We start from the raw sequence: 21,741 nt of genomic DNA, 5'->3' as shown, positions 1-21,741 counted from the left end.
TAACTTAAACTATACATTGTTGTTAATAGAGTGTCAACAGATATTTTCTCTATAATCTTAAGTATCTGTAGATAATCAGCAGGAGACCATCCAAGTAATTAGTGAACCATAGGTTTTCAGCCAGCATTTACATTACCTCAGGCCTAAGTTGCACTGCTGTTGAGACATCCTGCAGTAATGCCATGAAGATGTAGCACCCTCGGCCTCAGTCTGAGCTCCCTCAGACCATTTTATTGCCCATAAAATTAGTGCTACGTCAATAGTCTCTCGTATAAGGTCTATTTATAGCAATAGAAAATCATCACATATATGACTTGTCCATTTCTTACCCAGCCCAGCCATAAAAGCTGATCCATGAATCATGCAGTATGTTAACAAATTGGGCAAAGCATAACTGAGAAAAAGTGTCAAATAAGAAGATACTGGAAGCCAAGCTTGAAAAGCATTTCAAGATATATTATGTATTAAGGGGAAAAGCAAAACATTTGGTAAATTGGTTCGCATAAAAAATATTTTAATGTTAATCTGAATTTGACTTTTTTGCAAGTAAGCCAAGTAAAGCAAGCAAGTAAGCCAACTACAAAATTCTTTTCCGCATTGTTCCCTTGGTGTACTTCCAATAAATAAATACATGTATATAGAGCGAAAGAGGGTGGAAAACCTTGAGAAACAAGATTACCTTGATCCTGACTTGAGATGGATATCAAATATTTACTTATTTATTTATCTATTTATTTCTGGGAGGCTGCAACCTTTGAGTATGACAGCTCAGAGACCCAGTGTCGAACCAGAATCATGATGCGCTTCCACCTCAAAAAACCGCATCCAGCCCCAGATGAAAAAAGGTCCAATCCTCACCGTGCCCATCGCTGGTAAGGATTAAGCTCTCAAAAGACATGCCAATAACCCTGTCAGAGAACAAAGGAGGCCCTGTCATGCCAGCTCTCCTCTCCGATGAAATGCAAAATGCTGATGCTGTACCTTTCGAACAAGGGGAGAAGTTTGTTTCAGTGTACAGCATGCAGTGTGATTTGCAAAAGCATTGTATGCAGGGCCCTGTTTTAATAAGGCCAAACTCATTAGAAACTTTCTCTTTTTGTCTATGTTTGCTTTAAGTGTGGTGCTGAAACAACATAAGAGATAATACACTGATGCCAGGACACAAAGAGGACCAGATTCTCACGCCATTCTTGCTTTGGCTGATATTTGCTGAAGTGTTAAGGGTTGTAGGGTTGACCAGAGTCAACTAACTGCAACTATGTCTTCTATTTATATACCATAAATCTTGTCCAGCTCTGCATGTTGAGAACTGGGACACGAGCTTTCGGAGTTTAATTACTCATACAAATTTATACATATGATTTTTGCATGGAAGGCGATATTATAATACACTTTTTTGAAAAGTCTCATTAATACTACATGGGGACCAGAAGCAGAGTTGAAATATCTGAGAGAATGTATATTAGCTCTGTGAGATTAATATCGCTTTAGTGTTTCCAGAATTTATTTGGCATAATCAGATTGCAGTGCAAGAAGTGCCGACTTAAGCACACTGGATAGCTACATATTTCAAACTTTCCCCCAAACGGTGAGTGATGGCTCCATGTAAATTTTAACGAATATCTTTCGTAATATGTTATGTGTTGTAACTCAGGGGCTGTTAATCTGTTTCTGGCTTCCTTTAAATCATTTAGATGGGTATTGGAACCTTCATAATTGGATTCGGGTTTATTGCTATGGAATGAGCATCGTCCCGGTATATCACCGCAGCTAGCGAATATGAACTTTATAGCATTGTTTTTAGGATGACTGTTAAAAGATTCGTCGAATGGATTCCTTTGAACTAAATCACCTTCCTCAGTTGTTGGGGTGCAAGTAAGTTCATCCAGCATACTGAATATAACATGAACAAATATGTAAAATCAGCCCTTTTTTGAACACGTGCTTCTTCCAATTACACCACCACAGCTTACGTATTCCGTGTACGCTTGCAAAATGGAAATACTTATGTGGCTCAGGTGTAGTCCACGACCCCCCCCCCCCCCCCCCCCACCACACACACACACACCTCTCTCCAGGTCCCACAGGAAGTCATTCTCAGGAATCCCATCACTCCTGGAATAATTCATCCCTGTACTTTTGCGGGAATTCCGGCAGAATTATGCGGAAGATTCCTTGATATTTGACACCATAATATATTTGTCTGTCACTCCTGCGGCTGTCCCCTGTGTGAGCTGATGAATGTGTAGCGGCAGCGTGCCGCGGCCGGCCATCCCTCACATGGTCGCTTTGCCGGCGGTAAGCGAAGGCAGACCTCAGCAGCTCTGGCCTCTCCGATGCAGCCTCTCCCTCTGCCAGTGCGTCCTCTTTTGCACCGCAAGCCAGTCTTCATCGCCCGCTCTCGTTTCTTTTCTTTTGCAGGGGCGGGGGTGGGGGGGGTGCTCTTTGCGTGATCCATCTGTCTCTGTCTGTAACCATGCGTCCCATGCTCCTCTCTGGGGCTTTTGCGTCCTCCATGCTCAGAATAAACATAATATCCCTCGGAAACCCATTAGAATAGCTCCATGTAGTAGCGTCTTTATTTAGACTTGTATTAATTAACACGCACATTGTCAGGGTTTTCTCACTGTAACCTGCTTTACCTGAGACGCAGCTCTCTTAGGCCGGAACCTTCTTCCCTCAGCTCTAAAATACCTCTTCCTTCTTTAAATAAGGTCAGAGCCGCGGAAGTAAATAGTACTAATCGAGAGTCGGAGCTAAGACACTTCTCTCTTCTCTCCACTCCGTTACGGAGTGCGCAGAGCTGTGAGAGGAAATGGCTAAACTGCAGGAGAGTTTGAATGTAATTACGCCCAACAGCGTGTATTCTAAAGGACAGCTAGCTCTTTTTCATTAACCGAAGCCAGACAGCAGATACATCATGTATCCCCGGATACGGTGAGGAGCCAGTACATAACATGTTGGTGATTCACCTGTAAAGGGGTAACTGGTGGGTGATGAATTGTGGAATTTGGTGCAAATGTCACGTGAGAGCCCCGCGAGCCCACAAATTGGATCTCGCTGTGACCAAATGCACACGCTAAGCCCGAGAACGAGGCTCCTAAACGAATGGGCGCGTTTAAAAAGTCCCCCCAGTACCTTTATGATATTGTAATTTTGTCTTATAATGGAGAAAATGTGTCTCTGCAATTACTCACCCTAATAATTATTATTTTTTTCTGTTTGTTTGTTTAAATTAAACAAAGCATTGCCACCAAATTAGCTGAAACTGAGAAAGCATTGCCACCAAATTAACTGCAACTGAGATTGCCGAATTCTCTTGCGCTTAAACAAGTAATAGAATTAGGCCATTTGTCAGTATCTACTCTTATTAGGACTACATGAGGACTACATCTTTTTATGAACAGGCTGAGCATTTGATGAGTGTATTGTGCTTTATATAACTCCCAGTGATGGCCAAGAACAAAATATGTGTGTGGTGTTTTACAAGCGACCTTGTGTTTCTAGATATAAAACAGATTGTGCGCCTAGCAGAAGAAACGCATGTGCAGTTGCATCAGTGAATCGAGACATGTATTTGAAATATGTCACATAGAGAACATGTTGAGAGCATATTGCTCCGCTGTTTCTATATGTCACGCTCTCACTCTGTGTAGAAAATTAGAACCTTTTTTTTCTTCTTCTTTTTCAAGTCTAAAAGCCTCCTTCTTGGTGACACGTTGACATAAAATCTATAGATTTTGAATCCAATACCTCACAAGGGGTACCTCGTTGTAGGTCAGTTTTAACAACCATTTTGGGTTAAGTTTAAAGCACTTAAATGCCAATTCCTCCTGTTTGCCCACAGCAAATGACACTTATCAGAGCACTATATAGCCTTCACAAAATAGAGGCCATACTCTCAGGTCTGGTAAACAAACCCTCCACCACCTTCTGCGCCTTGTGTGTCTTCACGCCTATTTTGAAACAAATGTTAAACAGATAGCCAAGTCTGGGGGCTCATGGGGTAACCTTTAAAGGCCATGATGTACTCTGCACTTTTTAGAAAATGCGAGTGGACAGGCATTTCCTCCGCTTACATTAAGAATGGAACAGATTGTGCCAAGTCAAAGTGAGAAAGTTGGAAAGTGCGTTGTTTTATCATGCCACATGTTACAGCCATTGTGCTACAATTGCCAAGAGCAGCATGGACCGGAGTCAAATATACTTATTCACAGTTTAAGGTCAGGACAACAAAATCCATGTTAGGCCCATCCCATGGTATGGGCCATGGCTCCAAGCCAACAACTAATCCTGATGCTGACGACTCTAAAACATATATTGCTACGAAGGCAAAGTAGCGTTAGATCCAGTTCTCTGAGGGTGTGCAGCAAGTTTTGTGGTTTAACACCATTTATAGATGGATGTGTTCATCATGATGCATGCATGGCATTTATAGATGGATGTGATCAATTTTTTTTCGCCTTGGCTCAGCCCAGCACACCATTACCTGTGGAAGAGGCTTTCCTAGCAGCATTGAATGGAGCAGTTTGAAAGCAGACTGAATCTGTGGAGGTTTTCTCTCCAGGCCTGAAGAGTGTGTGTGTGTGTGTGTGTGTGTGTGTGTGTGTGTGTGTGTATATGTATGTGTGCGCATGTGTGTGAGGGGGAGGTGAAGTGGATAGAAACTTTGAGGCTTTTGGCAGTGAGGGAGGAAAAAGATGTCATCAGGAAAGTTTCAGTGGCCACCACCAGCACCAGCACCAGCGACTTCACCCTCCAACACCTCCACCTCAACACCATCTTGCGGAAAAAAGGAGAGCAGAAGTGATTGATCATCGTGTCAGTTCCTTTGCATTTAACATTAAAGCCATTTACATTTTAGAAGGCAGCAGTTCCCTCGACCATTAAAAATTAATCACAGGAAGGTTGTGTGGGAATATTGATCGCCTATCTGCTGGTCTTCTAAGGGAATGTGCTATCTCGGCAGACACCTCTCAAAATCTGAAGCTGAATTTCTCATACCTGCATTGACATTTCTTCACTGGCTGTAGTTTCCAGGGGCAACATAGCTGTTTTTTTAGCTTGGAGGTAGAAGCTAAAGAAAGTGGACAGGTGATGCTACGGACGCTCCTGTTCAGCTCTTTCAAATAATGTTGGCAAAATATTAGTCAGTATGCCTTGTGTTGTACATTTTAACTAACATTATTTCCACACTTAACTAGCTAAATTTTTAATAGTATTTTGTGATGACTGGAAGTGTAAAAGTAATTTAAAATGCCGTGGAAATATTTTGTACTGCTGCGTGGCTGACTTGTTTTATTGGACTGAATGTCATTGTGATCAGAAAAAAAAAATCAATAGATTTGGTCTAGCCCAGAGGCATACGTTAGAGAAAGTGAGGTTTTCCCAGGCCACACTGCCATGTATGCTTGCTGATCAAGGGGTTGTGTCCTTTGAATCAATATTTTTCTGAACTGAGGAGGGCATAATATTTGTTTTCTTTCGTAAAGCAGCCTCCGCCACCAAATGCCTTACGTGCGCTATGGAGAGTTCAGGTTGATGTGGCCTCCCAGCTTTGTGTGCTGTACCTAAATGGAACCGGGATCAAGGGATCTCTGCATCTGAGACATACACACATAGGCATATACACACGAATACACACATACACACACACACACACACACGCAAACACACACAGACACACACACACACATAGGCATACATACGCTAATACACACACACACACACACACATAATCGACTCACTTCCATGAATGGTGTATCCATTGAGTCTACAAGTAAACGGCAACGTACGTATAGTGAAAATTGATTTTTTTCTGTCTGGTGTTGAGTCTTTTTCAGAGAAACTGTATGGCAAAAGATGATTGGATATAAATTATGGTAAAGCTCTTGAGCAACAGCGCCCACATCATAAAGACAACGATAACTGGCTTACTGGCTGAAATGGCTTTATATGAGTGTAGGGGGAGGCTATATCCTGCCTAGTACACATAGACAGTACATGTGCTCACACAAACATACATACACACTAGAACTCCAAAATTGCACTGCAGATTCATTATTGAAGCTGCTGGTAAGATGGAAATGTCCTTTCCAAGAAAGTCTATTAGCTAGCATGGAGCCAAAGCAATGTTTCTTTTCCATATTAACTTAACATCACTGTGATAGGCGGCTGTGATTTGACTGATGAAATGACAGGGAACCAATTCCTTTCCTTCAAATCCTTTCAAACAGGAAATATTGTTTTCCTCCTGAATATGTAAAAGAAAAATATCAGAATAACAGAGAAATGTAAAACAATCAGCTTGACACAGAGGAACAATTAGGGTCGTTTCTTAATTGATATGTTCTGGGTGTATGACAGGGTTTGTAATATAACACGCCAAAATGAACTCCGACACGACACCAAACCTAGAAATAAGACACCAAAGAACACATGACTCCTGTCACTGCCATCTGAGAGGTGTCTCTCTCTGGACATCTCTTTTTTGATTTGACAAGGTGGTAATAGCATTCTTCTGAGAAATACATACACACACAACAACAGCAACAACAACAGCAGCAGCAACAACAACAGCGTGGGCAGAAAGTGCTGCACCTCTTCCGGCACCCACTCTCCTACCGCCTCCATTAGCCAAGCAAAGCATTCTTTTATGAGACCATTAAATCAGCACACGCAATCCAAAATACTCATTAGAACTTAACCTTCTAAGTCCTGAAGTAGCATTTTTATTATCCTTGCCCCAAGAAAATAGTCCCCAGTCAGCAAAGCCCAGTCCCCTCCCCTGCCCCCGCGTCCCCCTGCCTCTCACCCTCTCCTTTCTCCCTTTTACGAGCTGCTACAATCAATAAAGAATTGTGAAGGAGAGCCCCGCACCCCCAGCCCCAACCCTGCACACCCCAGCCCATTCTGAGCATCATTTGTGTCAGAAATGTCCACTGGCACACAATGGTAAATGGACTTATTAAATAAAAAAGACAGGATGGCATGCATTTTGAAAGAGACAGAGAAAAAAAAAGAGGTAAAAGGGGTGAGAGGTAGAGGGAGAGAGAGGAGGGGGGGTGTAGAGAGGGGAAAGGGGAAGGAGAGAGAGATAGAGGGGGAAAGAGAGGGGGGGTGATGTAGAGAGTGAAAGTGGAAGAAGAGAGATAGGGGGGTGATGTAGAGAGAGGAAGTGGAAGGAGAGAGAGAGGGGGGTGATGTAGAGAGTGGAAGTGGAAGAAGAGAGAGAGGGGGGGTGATGTAGAGAGAGGAAGTGGAAGGAGAGAGAGAGGGGGGGTGATGTAGAGAGAGGAAGTGGAAGAAGAGAGAGAGGGGGGTGATGTAGAGAGTGGAAGTGGAAGGAGAGAGAGAGGGGGGGTGATGTAGAGAGTGGAAGTGGAAGGAGAGAGAGAGGGGGGGTGATGTAGAGAGTGAAAGTGGAAGGAGAGAGAGAGGGGGGGTGATGTAGAGAGTGAAAGTGGAAGGAGAGAGAGAGAAGGGGGGGTGATGTAGAGAGAGGAAGTGGAAGGAGAGAGAGAGGGGGGGTGATGTGGAAGTGGAAGGAGAGAGAGAGGGGGGGGTGATGTAGAGAGAGGAAGTGGAAGGAGAGAGAGAGGGGGGGTGATGTGGAAGTGGAAGGAGAGAGAGAGAGAAGGGGGGGTGATGTAGAGAGAGGAAGTGGAAGGAAAGAGAGAGAGAGGGGCGGTGATGTAGAGAGAGGAAGTGGAAGGAAAGAGAGAGAGAGGGGGGGGTGATGTAGAGAGTGGAAGTGGAAGGAGAGAGAGAGAAGGGGGGGTGATGTAGAGAGAGGAAGTGGAAGGAAAGAGAGAGAGAGGGATGCAGAGGGCGGCTGGAATTCATGGCATTCGTTTTATGGGATATTAGGCTTGGTATTATTGGATATGCACAAGCAAGAATGGGGCAGTAATTTCAAATTCTTAATTAGGGTCACATGCAAATGAAATCTCCCCTCATGTTAGTTTTATGCCGCTTCAGGAGTTCTCATATGCTTAAGAAATTTATGATGGGAAACATTAAAGAAAGCAAGGTGTGGAAGATGAAATTGCCATTACTGTTGGGGGCGGTTGGGTGTGCGCGAAGCAGGTGGAGTGGACGCTGTTGCCGGGAGAGGAATGAGGATGGATGTGGCGTGCCTGATTTTTATGGAGACGCTCTTTATAGGTGATTGAACGCTGGTAAATGATATGGATAAAATGAATGACTGAACAACACCTGGATAGGTCCCATCCCCAGCCTGCACCTCCTGACACCCCGCCCCACCCCGCCCCGCACCCTCCAATCCCACGCTCCTCCCCCACCCATGCCGAACGAGGCCCCGTGATTGGCCCCTGCGCATGCTGATGTGAGTCCTGGCGGGCAGAGGTTTATGGGGGTTAACATGGAATAAATCTGCAAACTGTGATAAGACGTGGCCTCGCTGACCCCCCCCCGCCCCCGCCCCCCCAACCATCCCCCACCCCCTACATACACACACACACAGCCAGCTTGTCACGCTAGGTCCAAATGGCAGGCGTCAAGATATGTTGAGATATGTCAGAGATTGACCCCTTGACAGCTCCCACCATGCACAGGGGCAAGGCTATGGTGCAGGGAGGTATTAAATATATATTAACTCTCCAATAACAATGGCCACTCGGGGCAGTGGGGGATTCTATATGTTTGTTGTTTTTTTGTTTCAAGCTGAAAGCACTGTCATGTCCCTCAGCATCGCCTACAGTACAGAAAGAGGAGGGAGGGGGAGATGAAAATAATAACAGCATTGGTTCAGCTGACAGCTCTCTCTCCCTCTCTCTCTCTTCCTCAACAATCCTCTCTCTCTCCCTCTCTCTTCCTCAACCATCCTCTCTCTCTCTCCCTCTCTCTTCCTCAACCATCCTCTCTCTCTCTCCCTCTCTCTTCCTCAACCATCCTCTCTCTCTCCCTCTCTCTTCCTCAACCATCCTCTCTCTCTCTCTCTCTTCCTCAACCATCCTCTCTCTCTCTCCCTCTCTCTTCCTCAACCATCCTCTCTCTCTCCCTCTCTCTTCCTCAACCATCCTCTCTCTCTCTCCCTCTCTCTTCCTCAACCATCCTCTCTCTCTCTCTCTCTCTCTCTCTCTCTTGCTCCCTCCAGCTCTCCCTCTCTTCATCTCTCTGACATCATCGTGGGGGTAGAGAAGTCGAGGGAAACTGATAGCCCTCAGACAATATCCTGCATCAGCAGATACCCCCCACCCCCATCACCCCACCCCGCCCACCATAATGAACCGCAATTGTTTTTTGCGGTATCGTTTTATGATCCGAGTGTCACAGAGAACGGATGGAATCGTGGGGGGAAAAGTCCATGGTCTCTGGTTTGCACGTGGCAGGCGTAAAAGAGGAGGTCTGCGGCTGTTATTGCCTCCCTTTCAAAACGCTCCCCACCAGCTCGTATAGAGTTGAGCAGAACTGAAAGGGAAAATGCAATAAACACTTCCAAAATAGCAACGGCAACAAAAAAACGCACACGAAAAGAATCTTAAGTGTGATCTTATCATTCCTAAAAGCTTGAATAGTATAAAGAAACATGAATCGCAAGTAAACACAAAACACAAACATCGAATTAGCAAACAGACACCGGCAACTATGGCAACAGACTGCAGCTGAGATTCTTCAGCTCGTCCTGGTCCTGTCGGTGTGCCGTGTCGTGCTGGGCTATGGAGATAGATCCTGTGTGTAATTGTCTGGGTCTCGGGAGACAGGCAGCGTGGGTCCTGCGTCTGGGCCTACTGAAAATGCCAGGGCCTTGCTGGACAGTGCTGTGCTGGGCTGTGTGTGTGTGTGTGTGTGTGTGTGTGTGGGGGGGAGATTAAAGAGGAGCATCCCCGGCTCTGGCAGGTTTGCTGGGGGAAGCAGAAGCGAGGCCATTGTTCTGGCCGTTAATTGAGCCCCCACGGCCTGGGAGCGGCAGCGGCAGGGCACAGCACCCCATCGCATCGCATCGCCGTGGAGAGTAGAGAAGAAGAGGAGAGAAGGACCCCCTCCCACCTCTCTCTCCCTCTCTCTCCCTCTCTCTCTCTATCCCTTTCTCTCTCTCTCTCTCTCTCTCCCTCTCTGCATGGTTCCGGCCAAATGGCAGTGCTAAGAAACCAGGCGGGCGTCTCTGAAAGGGCAGCGGGGGGTGCGGATGAAAGGTGGAGCAGGGTGGTTGGTGGTGGTTGGTGGTGGTGGTGGTGGTGGGCGGAGGTAGATGGGCTTGCAGGGAATGGATGGTGGATGGGGATGAAGATGGGGGAAGGAGAGCAATGACTTGCTAGTGTGTGTGGGAGGAAGGAAGGAAGGGCTTGAGGAATGGGGTCTGAACACACAGATCAAGTACAAGTGAGCGCAGTAGGGTGGACATAGGTCAAAGAGCTTCCCCTGGATCTCTTTCAGCTGGGGGGACAGCAGACAGAGGCATGGGGGCTCAGTAGTGGACACTTCCTTTCTTGTGAGAAGTGTCCGACCCTTGCGAATGTCACTAGTAGCCCCAGCTGGAGAGGCCTAGAGTGATCCCTCAGGAGTGGCCAGACTGCAGACGCTCACAGGAGGAGGAGGAGGAGGAGGAGGAGGAGGAGGAGGAGGAGGAGACAGGCCAGCCCGGGGTTGCCTGCAACTGAGACGAAATCCAATGTGTGTCAGAGCCGCTAACAAGACTCCTATGACTCAGTCTCTGCCCAAAAAAGATTGCCAGCTCCTGGTTAGTTGATACCCACATATCAGCCATGTGTGTGTGTGTGTGTGTGTGTGTGTGTGTGTGTGTGTGTATGTGTGTGTGTGTGTGTGTGTGTGTGTGTGTGTGTGTTCTTGGAGGTCGGCTGTCATGTGGGAAGACGTCTCCCCCTGCCTTCATTGTATCTGAGTAACCAAAACCCCACCGTGAGGGCCTTTGGAGTGGCGCTGTTATTGCCGAGTTGGGCGCAGGGTTAATGAAAGCATGGAGTCCATTGTATGTCGTAAGTGCACACTTTTAAGGTCATTTCCTCTTGATTTTCACCGGCACTCAGCGGGGGAGTCATGATAGTGAACTGCATGAATATTGTGTTAGCTTAACATTAGCCACTCTGTATTGAGAATGTTTAATGGCCAGTTGGATGGCATGCAAACGAGCTAGCAATCATTTCTGGGAGCATGGCGGAGGCTCCCATACCAAATCAGTTCTATTATCTATTCTCCTGGCCTCTGAAGGCTCTGAAGGCCACTTAATTAGTCTCTTCAGTGGTGACTGGATATTTGACCTTTAAAAGTAAATTGAGTCTTTTACAGTGGTTTCTCTTAGCCGAGCTTCCCAATGTTGGTAAGACACTAAGAGAAAGGGAGAGAGATATATAGAGAAAGAGAGAGATATATATAGAGGGATATATAGAGAAAGAGAGAGATAGAGAGAAAGGAAACAAACCTTTTCGTGATTTTGCTCCTCAAGCATGTCAAAACAGGCGTTATCAGACTGCTTTGAGCCTCATCAGACTGCTAGGGCGGGGATGCACAGCACAAGCCAGCCATGAAACACTCCACTGACATTGTCAGCCTGACTCATCTGCTACTCTCTACCTGTGGGTGTGTTTGTATGTGTGTGTGTGTGTGTGTGTGTGTCTGTTCATGTGTGTGTGTGTATGTGTATGGGTCTGTTTGTGTGTGTGTCTGTGTGTGTGTGTGTGTGTGTGTGTGTGTGTGTGTGTGTAAGTGTGTGTGTGTGTGTGTGTGTGTGTGTGTGTGTGTGTGTGTGTGTGTGTGTGTAAGTGTGTGTGTGTGTCTGTGTCTGTGTGTGTGTGTCTGTGTGTGTGTGCGCGTGTGGCTGGTGGTGGGGGGGCATCTTCTCTCTGAGCTCCACTTCATGCCCTTTTCATGGCTCCCTCAAATGTTCTCGTACACAAATGTACAAGATAAAAAACACCTTAAAACAAAAACAAATGAAGGTATTTTCCAAAAAAAACCATAAAGGTGCTTTTCTCTACAACAGACTGGGCTGCTCTCCCTGGTTTGATCAGAGGCTCAAGTTTGTCATTTGTGTGTGTGCCAATCATGGAAATAAGTTCATTGCTGTGGCTAAAAAGCATGGGCTACACTTAAGCACTTTCTGAGGAACGTAATGAATAAATGAGGCCGATGAAATGCCTGCCCTTTCCAGGAAGGCTTAGTGCATTCAGTGTTGGTAACTGATCACATGCGCAGCTATATGAAGCGCATTTGTAAACACTGGAGGCACAGCGCCTGATCCATACTGGAAACAAATGGACATGATGCAAGACCAAGAGTGCTTCAATCTGAAAACCTGTTTTTTAAAAAAGAAATGAACACATAATGGTAGGCATTTAAGAATATAGATCTAGAATATTTAGATGCAAGCATAACATAGCCATAACCATAACCATAAAGAACCATAACCTAATATATTTTACTCAATGGTAACTTTATGGAATATGCCGAACTAGCGAATTGATTTTTCAATCTGCAATATTCAAAGCTTGCGGCTCTGATTTTGAATACAAGATTATATTACTTGCCTCTAGCTTCCCTACATGAAGCCAAGCTTTCCCCAAGTTGTTTCACAGTCATATTCGATCTCTCAGTTACAGCACCAAGCTATTGTCAATGAATAAAATGTCATTCCTTAATGAGTTGTTTATTTTCAATTGAATTAGGTTCAGCCATTCGCAGAACATTAATTTGCCTCACTTTGTGATGAATGCCATTGTAATTATGCCGACTTGTGTATTCCTCCCATTAACATTTGCATTCCATGTACGCTCTCCTGTGTTTTTTAAGCACCTTACAGCCATCGCATACATAAGCAACCATCTGCTACCGCTCTGTGAGTTTAGCTTTTATTCAATTGTTTTACTCCTTAATTGTACCAGAGAACCAATGTATCTCATAACCAGTATATATGATCAGTGTGATCGATGCAGTATCCACTATAATACACTGTGGTATATGTTATTACGTAATAGCAAACAAATATTTTGTAGCAGTGAATATGCGATGAAATGTATGGCATTCCCAGCAAAATCACTGGTGAAGGTTTAAAGTACTCCAATATTTCAAGCTGAAAACTAAGTCCTCTCCAATTAGACTTAAACCCCCTCAAAAACACCTACTCATTCAGGAGTGGCCTGTCCACTCTGGCTTTGAAACATAATGCTTTTTGGATGCTTTCTTAGTGACTGGAATAGGAGCTTGCCATCCTAATTATTTTAAAAGTTTTGGCCACAAACCATCTCTATTTGACTCTTTAAGAAAAGGGAGGGGAGATGGGGGGGTAATTAATTGAGAATGGGGGCATATAAATCCCGAAGGCTTGCAGTTGCTCTTTGACAGCAGTCGTTTTTCGCCACTGAAAGCCCTCTCCCATGCTTGAGTTATGGCGTGCTGGTGTGCCAGGGTCCACCGGCTGCATCTCTAAAGCCACTCGCCGGAGATAGGAGGGAGAGAGAGCGGGAGAGAGAGGGAAAGGGAGGGAGAGGGAGAAAGAGAGAAGAGGAATTTACTCTTTAGAAAAAGGGAAGGAGGCCAGCTGATTCAATCTAAGCTGATAGGAATCAGACCTGCAGTTCTTACACTTCTCCTTTTCTTGTGCACAATGAATTTATCATAAAGGAACTACCCACTTTGACCATCGTTATTTTCATTTTTATTTTACTCTGTGGAGGACCGCGGTCTTTTCCCCTCTCTTCTCCGACTCTCCGTTAATCTGTTCTCCCGTTCTATTCCCAGACGTTCACGTTCATTGGTCTAGTCCGGCCCCATCAGCTTGTCAGACCTTGGCCGTCTGGAGGCAGTCACTTGAAATCAGGCGGTGCATCTGTGAAAGACAATGAAGATAATTTATCTCCAATCGTTTGTGAGGCGAACCTTTACCGATGGCCCTTCGTGTCTCCTCCCATCACTCGTGCGGCTCTCCATAAATGATTTAGCATTGCAATTAGCATCCGCAGTCATCAATTAAGTGGGACCCCATCACTGTGTCCTGCATTTAAAAACAGCCTCCACTACTTGCCTGGCCCCGAGATTGCTTACTCACCCCCCCCCCCCCGCATCCATTCGTACATATATCAGCTCTATTCATTTCGCAGCTATGACAGTGATATGATGACAACGTGTCTATTTTGCACATTCAAACAGTCCCCTCCTTCCAAATTGACTGTTTAAGCACCACAGTGTGTTTTAATGAATTGCTTCTCTTATTATCTAATATGTATTAAATCATTCATTCACACACACGGCCTATATCATTTCTGTTCGCCATGCAGGTGTGATGAAGTTCACGTGACACGTTTTATTACAGCATCAGTAAATAACATTTTGTGTGTCTGTGTAGACAAGTTATCCACAGCGGAAATGTGCCACCGTTGACTAATAGAGCACTGTGGTTGTGGACAGAGAGAGAGAGAGAGAGAGAGAGAGAGAGAGAGAGAGAGAGAGAGAGAGAGAGAGAGAGAGAGAGAGAGAGAGAGAGAGAGAGAGAGAGAGAGAGACTCCGTTACCTGTCAGGCACTGGTTCCTCAGACAGAACAGCCCGTCTGCAGCCTCTCTGACCTGCCATGTGATATAATTCACTCAAGTGTATTTGCATTCAGAATTGTAATTCACGTTTTGTACAGCCCATCTCTCCACCAGATGAGATTGGTGGCTCTTTAGAATAATTGAGAGGCACGAGAAAACGAGAAGGGAGTGAATGAAAAATATTTTACTCCTGCCACGAAACACACAGAGGCCCACTGCACAGAAAAAAGCCCCCCCTTTGCAAGAATATATTGACTGCCTACCAAACTCATCAGAAGATTGTTCAGTCAGGCTCCTTGCATTAATCGTGAAATAAATTGAAAAATGCAATCAATGATTGGAGTGAATGTTCACCGGTAATGATATCACATCGAGATAATCCAATAATTGAGAGACTGATGTATTCTCTATCGGTGTTTCACTACTGGGGCTGTCAGAGTAAAGTATACTCCGAGTGCTTGGAGAGAGAGGAAGAGAAAAAGAGAGAGAGAGAGAGAGAGAGAGAGAGAGAGAGAGAGAGAGAGAGAGAGGAAGGCTTCGCTGGTTTGCTGGACTTCTCTCTAATCCTCTTCGCTTCCCCCTGAGCATTTGGGGATCAGAGCCTCAATTAGGCGACACAGTCAGAGCCTTTCCAAATGTGTTAAAACACTTGTTCAGAGAGAAAGGGGAGCACAGAGTTTTGTAGGTCTGCAGCGAGGGGGCCATGGAAACTAAAGAAATGTTAATTGGTGTCCTTAGAAAACCTGCAAAGTCTTGGTCCCTCAATTGTGTGGGGGTATTACTCTGGACCACGTCGTTATGTCCTGGTGATGCCAAATGTCCCTCGTAATTTCAAACTTTTCCTTCTGAAAATGTTTTGATGACTTGTGCAGTCAAATTAAAACTCTCTCTTGTTGTAACTGTTGATGGTGCAATTTAAATTTTATCATTCATATGAGATCAACTGTTGAACAATAACAAAATCACAGGAGCACTGGAGTGAATAAACAGCTTGTCATTACAACTTTTACAAATCTGAATAATATTCTTAATAAGTAGACGCTTCGTAATTGTACTTATAATACTTATAATTGCATTTGTGTCTTCAAGATGATATTTTGTGTTTATTTATCAGCCAGTTGTTTCCATGTGTGTTATGTAAACATTTATTGTAAACCTTTAATCTATTATTAATTGTGAAAGGTTTTTTTTTTAACCTTTTTTCAGTATTACACCAAATTGTTATTTGAACAAGGAACATGGTTTTGAACTATTTTACCTCATCAGTTGTGGTCTAAAGGTTTAGAAGATTGCTCAGATGCAATGATGCTTCAATGTAGAGCCATTTCAGAGTGGCTGAACGCAGCTGTAGGCGTAGGAGCTCATGCAGCATGTGGAGGTGAGGGACACCGCACCTTGTGCTGCTTAAGATGGAAGTTGTTATTCCTAATCAGATCAACATGAATATAATGTATTTGTTCTTTAGAAAAGACATTACACGTATGTGTGCTTGTGTGTGTGTGTTCTATGTGTGTATATAGTACGTGTACTATGTGTGCATGCTTATGTGTGTTTTATATGTGTCTGCTTGTGTTTGCACTATGTGTGTGCTTGTATGTCCTGTATATAGTATGTGTTCTATGCATGTGTGTGTGTGTACAAGTGTGCTTGTGTTATGTACTATATGCATGCTTGTGTGTAAATAGTATGTCCTATGTGTGTGTGAGCTTATGTGTGTGTGCTTATGTACTATGTGTGTTCTGTGTGCGTGTTTGAATGTGTGTGTAATATGTGTGTATGGTTGTGTGTATGGACTATATGTGTGTGCTTGTGTGTGTGTGTAATATGTGTGTTTGCATGTGTGTATGGGCTATATGTGTGTGCTTGTGTGTGTACAGTAATGTGTATTTGCTTGTTTGTATGTGTGTGCTTGTGCGTGTGTAATATGTGTGTATATTGTGTGTATGGGCTATGTGTGTGCTTGTGTGTGTGTGTGTGTAATGTGTATTTGCTTGTTTGTATGTGTGTGCTTGTGCGTGTGTAATATGTGTGTATATTGTGTGTATGGGCTATGTGTGTGCTTGTGTGTGTGTGTGTAATATGTGTGTTTACTTGTGTGTATGTGTGTGCTTGTGTGCATGCTCTAGTATGGGCTTGTGTGTATGAACTATTTGTGCATACTAGGTACTTTTTTACTTCACAAATAAATTGAAAAATGCAATCAATGATTGGAGTGAATGTTCGCCGGTAATGATATCACATCTAGATAATCCAATAATTGAGAGACTGATGTATTCTCTATCGGTGTTTCACTACTGGGGCTGTCAGAGTAAAGTATACTCCGAGTGCTTGGAGAGAGAGGGAGAGAAAAAGAGAGAGAGAGAGAGAGAGAGAGAGAGAGGAAGGCTTCGCTGGTTTGCTGGACTTCTCTCTAATCCTCTTCGCTTTCCCCTGAGCATTTGGGGATCAGAGCCTCAATTACAGACACACAATTTATTTGTGTGCACTTTTGTGTATGTAGGCCTACTATGTGTGTGTGTTTATATGTGTATGTCATGTTGAAACTCAGTTTACACCTTTGGCAGTTTGTACAGTTTGAGTCTGAGTCTCAAGTCTGAGTTTACGATAGCAACCTCCTTTTGATATACAGTAATAGTAATCTGCATGTCTGTCTCAGAATCATTCATGTCTACAGAAAACCGCATCACTAGACACAGCAAACATGGGAGCAGCACTTGTAGTGCAGACTGGTAGAACACGTATGGGCAGTAACATGAGTTACTCTAGCATCGAATTGGATGTGTGGGTTGTTAGCAAATTGGCCTTTGTTTCTCCATTTTGTTCTTCCTGAGCCTGGGAGAAGACTTGTGGGTAAGTCGGCGGGATCAGTCAGAACAAAGGCAGATCCACAAGCCAGTGTGATCTCTGCTGAGGCGTGTCAGAGAGTTGCTGTGCGCTCCTCTCCGGTCCGACCGTGATGAGAGTCTTTGGATTAACGAGTGCCAAACACAGCATTTTCTTGGTCGCCCTGTCGTATTGACAGCATCATTTTGCTTTTCAGCCAGGAGCTCAATACCGCGCAAAGCAAGCAAGCCACACCAGCAGAGGGATGAGATGACGAGGCACTAAACAGCCAGAACGCCTCTCATGCCCACTCCTGCACTGGGAATCCATAAAGAATTCAAGGAATATTTGTTTAATGATTTAGTGGGAGCACTATATTGTTCCCACCCAAAAAAACAATTTTGAACAGAGCATTCATAGGCAGATACTGTATGTTAGGCATTGTGGAGATGGAAAATACTTCCGTTGAGATTAGTATTCTAGATACATTTTGTTAGCTATTTAATTAATATTTATTTTCATAGTGCTTTTGCGAATGACTGTGAACTTCTGTATTGTTGTAAGCACTATATCTATTCAAGTGAGTGGTTTGGTTTGTGAATGCTTGTATTGTGTGTAGTCGTGATAGAATGAATACAGGGCTATTCACAATATAAAAAAGCTACACTTTGTGAATTATCTAGATGTTAGGAACAATAAAAATAGCAAGGATAACTTAAGCATTTCTGTTGGCTTCATGCTGTTTAATTCACACTTAATGATGAAATTAATCAAATTAAATTTGATTTATTTTGAGTGCACACAAACCTTTCAGAAAGTAAGGCTCTGATGAGTTATTTTCCCCTTGCTATGAAAAGACACAGAAATTGCTTTTGTAATTAATATTTTTGCCAGACTTGAAATGATCACTTGCTACAGGGCATACACTTTTCTGGCATTTAGATTTGTATTGTGGAAATGCCACTGATTTGTCCAGCAGCCCTCACAGACATAATACTGTTTGTGGTACACAACTAGAGATGGAGAGAGGGGGAGGGGGGTTCTCAGGGAGTTACTAGAGTATGCAAGCAAGCTCTCAGACTTTCTCCAAGGAAAGAAATAAAAATCAGAAGTAAGAAAAAAATAATTTGTGCAGTTGTGGAGTTGCTAGCCATTTCCATCCGGTGTGGAGCCTGACTCCGAAACCAGCCAGTGTCTGCTGAACACCTCAAGGTGCAGGAGCCGTGCTGCTGCTGTTGGCCGTGGCATTCTAATATTGACGGCAGGCCTTAAAAGGCTCCGATCTGGCAGCTTTTTCTCTCTCAGCTCCCTCATAAGCTGAGTGCTGTGAATGCAGTCTGCCTGCCTGCCTGCCTCCAACACTTTGCCGTATAGGGAATTTGTGCTTGGTCAGCTCTCTCTCTCTCTCTCACTCTCTCACTCTCAACAACATTCACCCCTCCCCTCCTCTCCTTCTCTTCTTCTCTTCTCTCGTTCTCATTATATCTCAGAGTAGTGTATAAATTAATAGTATGGTGTAGCCCTCACTTCTATCACATTGCTGAAGTGTTTATTGATACTGAGAGGTAGGAAGACTTCTCCCCCATTTCAGACACGTAGGCTAGACACTGTGAGTGCATCGGATGCGTTCACGTTGAGCGTTTGATCTTGCATCGGCGGACGTTAATTGAAATAAAGCAGATCGTGCTCATTTAGCCCTCCGAGATCCTTGGGCATTGTTTTCCCCTCGGCCTATCGGTGTTTTAACATCAGGGGCTGTCTTTAAGTAATTATTGATATCTCTCCCCTCCAGGCAGTCACGACTTTATGACTCCCAACCAGCAGAATCTACTGAGAGGGAGTGTGTGTGTGTGTGTGTGTGTGTGTGTTTTGTGTGTTAGGGGGTGGTGTCACAGGAGAGTGGACCAAAATGAAATATAGCCCAAATCGCTGCTCATCTTTGTTGAGGCTTCATACTGTACTATGATCTAGTGAAATGCTCTAATACATTTCCAAAATGGGCCCGCTGTATTACATTCATCGACTGTTTTATCGATGGATTGATAAAAGGAGGCAGCACAACATGCATTTTGCATTGTTTTTTCTCTTTCTCTCTCTCTCTCTCCATCCCTCCCTTATTTTCTTCCTGCCCTTTCATGCCCCCTCTCTCTCCTCATCCAGACGAGCCGCTTGGTGCACTACTCTCTGTGTCAGCTTAATATACTCGTTCTCCACAGCCTTGTTCTTTCGGCTGGAGTCAGCAGTGTGCCACTTATTGACATTTTTTATTCCGCCGTTTTTCTGCATGGCTAAGACATATACAGTAGGCTTCACTGGCGGATTCGCTCGCCACTCCCTTCTCCCTGGTGGGTGCCAGGATTTGGACTGACCCCCCCCCCCCCCCCCCCCCCCCCCACACACACACACACACCTCTTGCACCTGTGACTCCAAACAACACAGCCATGTTTGTTTCCTAAGTTGTTTGTTGTTGGTGGTGTTGCTTCTATTCTGCTCAGGTTCTGTGCAATCTATATGTTGTCTTGTGTGCCAGAGAGAGAGAGAGAGAGAAAGAGAGAGAGAGAGAGAGAGGGGGGGGGAATGAGGCTAAAATGTCTTAGGAGAGGGAAGGGAAGCGGGACAGAAATTGTCCTCAGAGAGACTGAAAGAGAGAGAGAGAGTGAGAGAGAGAGAGCGCCGGGTGTCTTTTCATTCGCTGGAGTGCTATTTGTGTTCCCATTGTTGCTTGTCCTCTTGATTTCTTCTCAAGAGCGTCATTACCAAGCAGGGGCCTCACTATGGAAGCGTTTGGAGTTCCCTCAGCTCCTTCTCTCTTCTCTCTTCTCTCTCTCTCTCTCTTTCTCTCTTTCTCTTTTTCTCTCTATTTCATTTGTTTCCTCTCTTTTTTGTTTTTTTCCCACGTCTAGCTCTGTCATTAGCCCTCTATGTGTTTTGTGAGTGCCTGAAACACCAAAATCCACTACAGAGAGAGAGAGAGAAAGAGAGAGAGATAAGAGACAGAGGTATTTACCCACAATTCTCCCCAAAACTATTATCAATCCATTACGTGTCGCATTCAGTCCCAGGGCCTCTCATGGGCTCTTGAGCCTAGGAAGGATTCTGTTGGATGAGAAGATGAATTGGCACAGTCCTCAATGTCTTTGCTACGAATTTACTCACAGCACCACCTCAGCGTGGTGTGTGTGTGTGTGTGTGTGTGTGTGTGTGTGTGTGTGTGTGTGTGTGTGTGTGTGTGTGTGTGTGTGTGTGTGTGTGTGCGTGTGTGTGTGTGTGTGTGTGTGTGCCAGTCAGCAGGCAAGCGAGAGGAGGAGAAGCCCCCAGGAAATGTGTGTGAGAATGTGTGTGTTCATTCCTGTGTGTGTCCAAGTGTGTGTATGTTTGGTTCGTTCCATTCCTGTGTGTGTATGTGTGTGTGTGTGTGTGAGAGTCTCCCTCTTGGCTCCGCGGGAGTGCGCTGATTGTCCCGGAGCCATGGGAGAGCTGCAGCACAGGAGCTCGCCTGTGGCCACCCTCTTGGGGGCAGGCATTACCCAAACGGGTGAGCTGTCATTAAGGCCAGTCCAGGACAGCACTGAGATGGAGCTGTACAGATGTCCCAAACGAGTGAGCTGTCATTAAGGCCAGTCCAGGACAGCACTGAGATGGAGCTGTACAGATGTCCCCCATTTTAGTCCCACATGTTTTTTTGGGTTTTTTTTTTTTTTTTTTGCCTAGTAACTGTAGCCACTTGCTGGATTTAAATCTACATTTAAGTCATGATGCAGCTTTTTTTCTGTCTCTGATATGTCTCACTGAGTATTATTTATCTTTTCTCATGCTCATGTTTGAAGTTTATTGAGTTGAACATGCCTTATTTTTGGTCTCTTTCTCTCTCAACTTTCACCTCTGCGCAGTCTTTGATTATTCATACAGAGAGGTGTTCATGCACTATTGTGCCTTTTGAAGACATGCTTCCTTCCCTTCTGTGTGTGCGGCATTTTACTTGTGAACAGCTACCTTTGGTAGTTCTCCATTAGCATACTGTAGCACTCACCGCTAATTCAGTGTGGAGACATTTCACACCAACCAGGTTAATGTGTTCATTTTCTGTGCGATCACATCAAACAACAACGAGAGTGTAAAAAAAAACAACAACAAAAAGAAAAACAATCATATTTCCTCTTCCACTTTAGTTTCTTTCATCTATGGTCATAATCCTCTTTGGTGTCCCCATGCCCTACTGCATGTCCAGTGTCTAAATGATGGAAATCTTATTCTGCGGCACTCTTCGAGGGGCCTAATGTACCCTGGACACGCTTCCTCGAGAGCTAAGTGTCTCCGGGCTGGAGGGTGAGTGCAACTGTTAATGACATTAAACTTGAGGGAGAGACATCTTCATACCCAGATTCTGTTTCTTAGATTAGCACTCGTCCACA

The 21,741-nt window shown here is 44.6% G+C and overlaps 1 protein-coding gene across 1 annotated transcript in view; it reads left to right on the top strand.

Moving 5' to 3' along the window:
• The window catches only part of rbfox1 (RNA binding fox-1 homolog 1), a 230,591-nt gene that overhangs the window by 34,686 nt on the left and 174,164 nt on the right, over nucleotides 1–21,741 (top strand). The gene's annotated exons all lie outside the window — the stretch shown is intronic.

The sequence above is a fragment of the Alosa pseudoharengus genome, unplaced genomic scaffold (genome assembly GCF_046254945.1).
Source record: "Alosa pseudoharengus isolate Yale_2024_CS ecotype anadromous, Long Island Sound unplaced genomic scaffold, YU_APseudo_1.1 YU_APseudo_1.1_scf_4, whole genome shotgun sequence".
In the NCBI taxonomy this organism is placed as follows: Eukaryota; Metazoa; Chordata; class Actinopteri; order Clupeiformes; family Clupeidae; genus Alosa; species Alosa pseudoharengus.
Note: the sequence above shows the minus strand (reverse complement) of the source record. Positions and strands in the feature narration are given on the sequence as shown.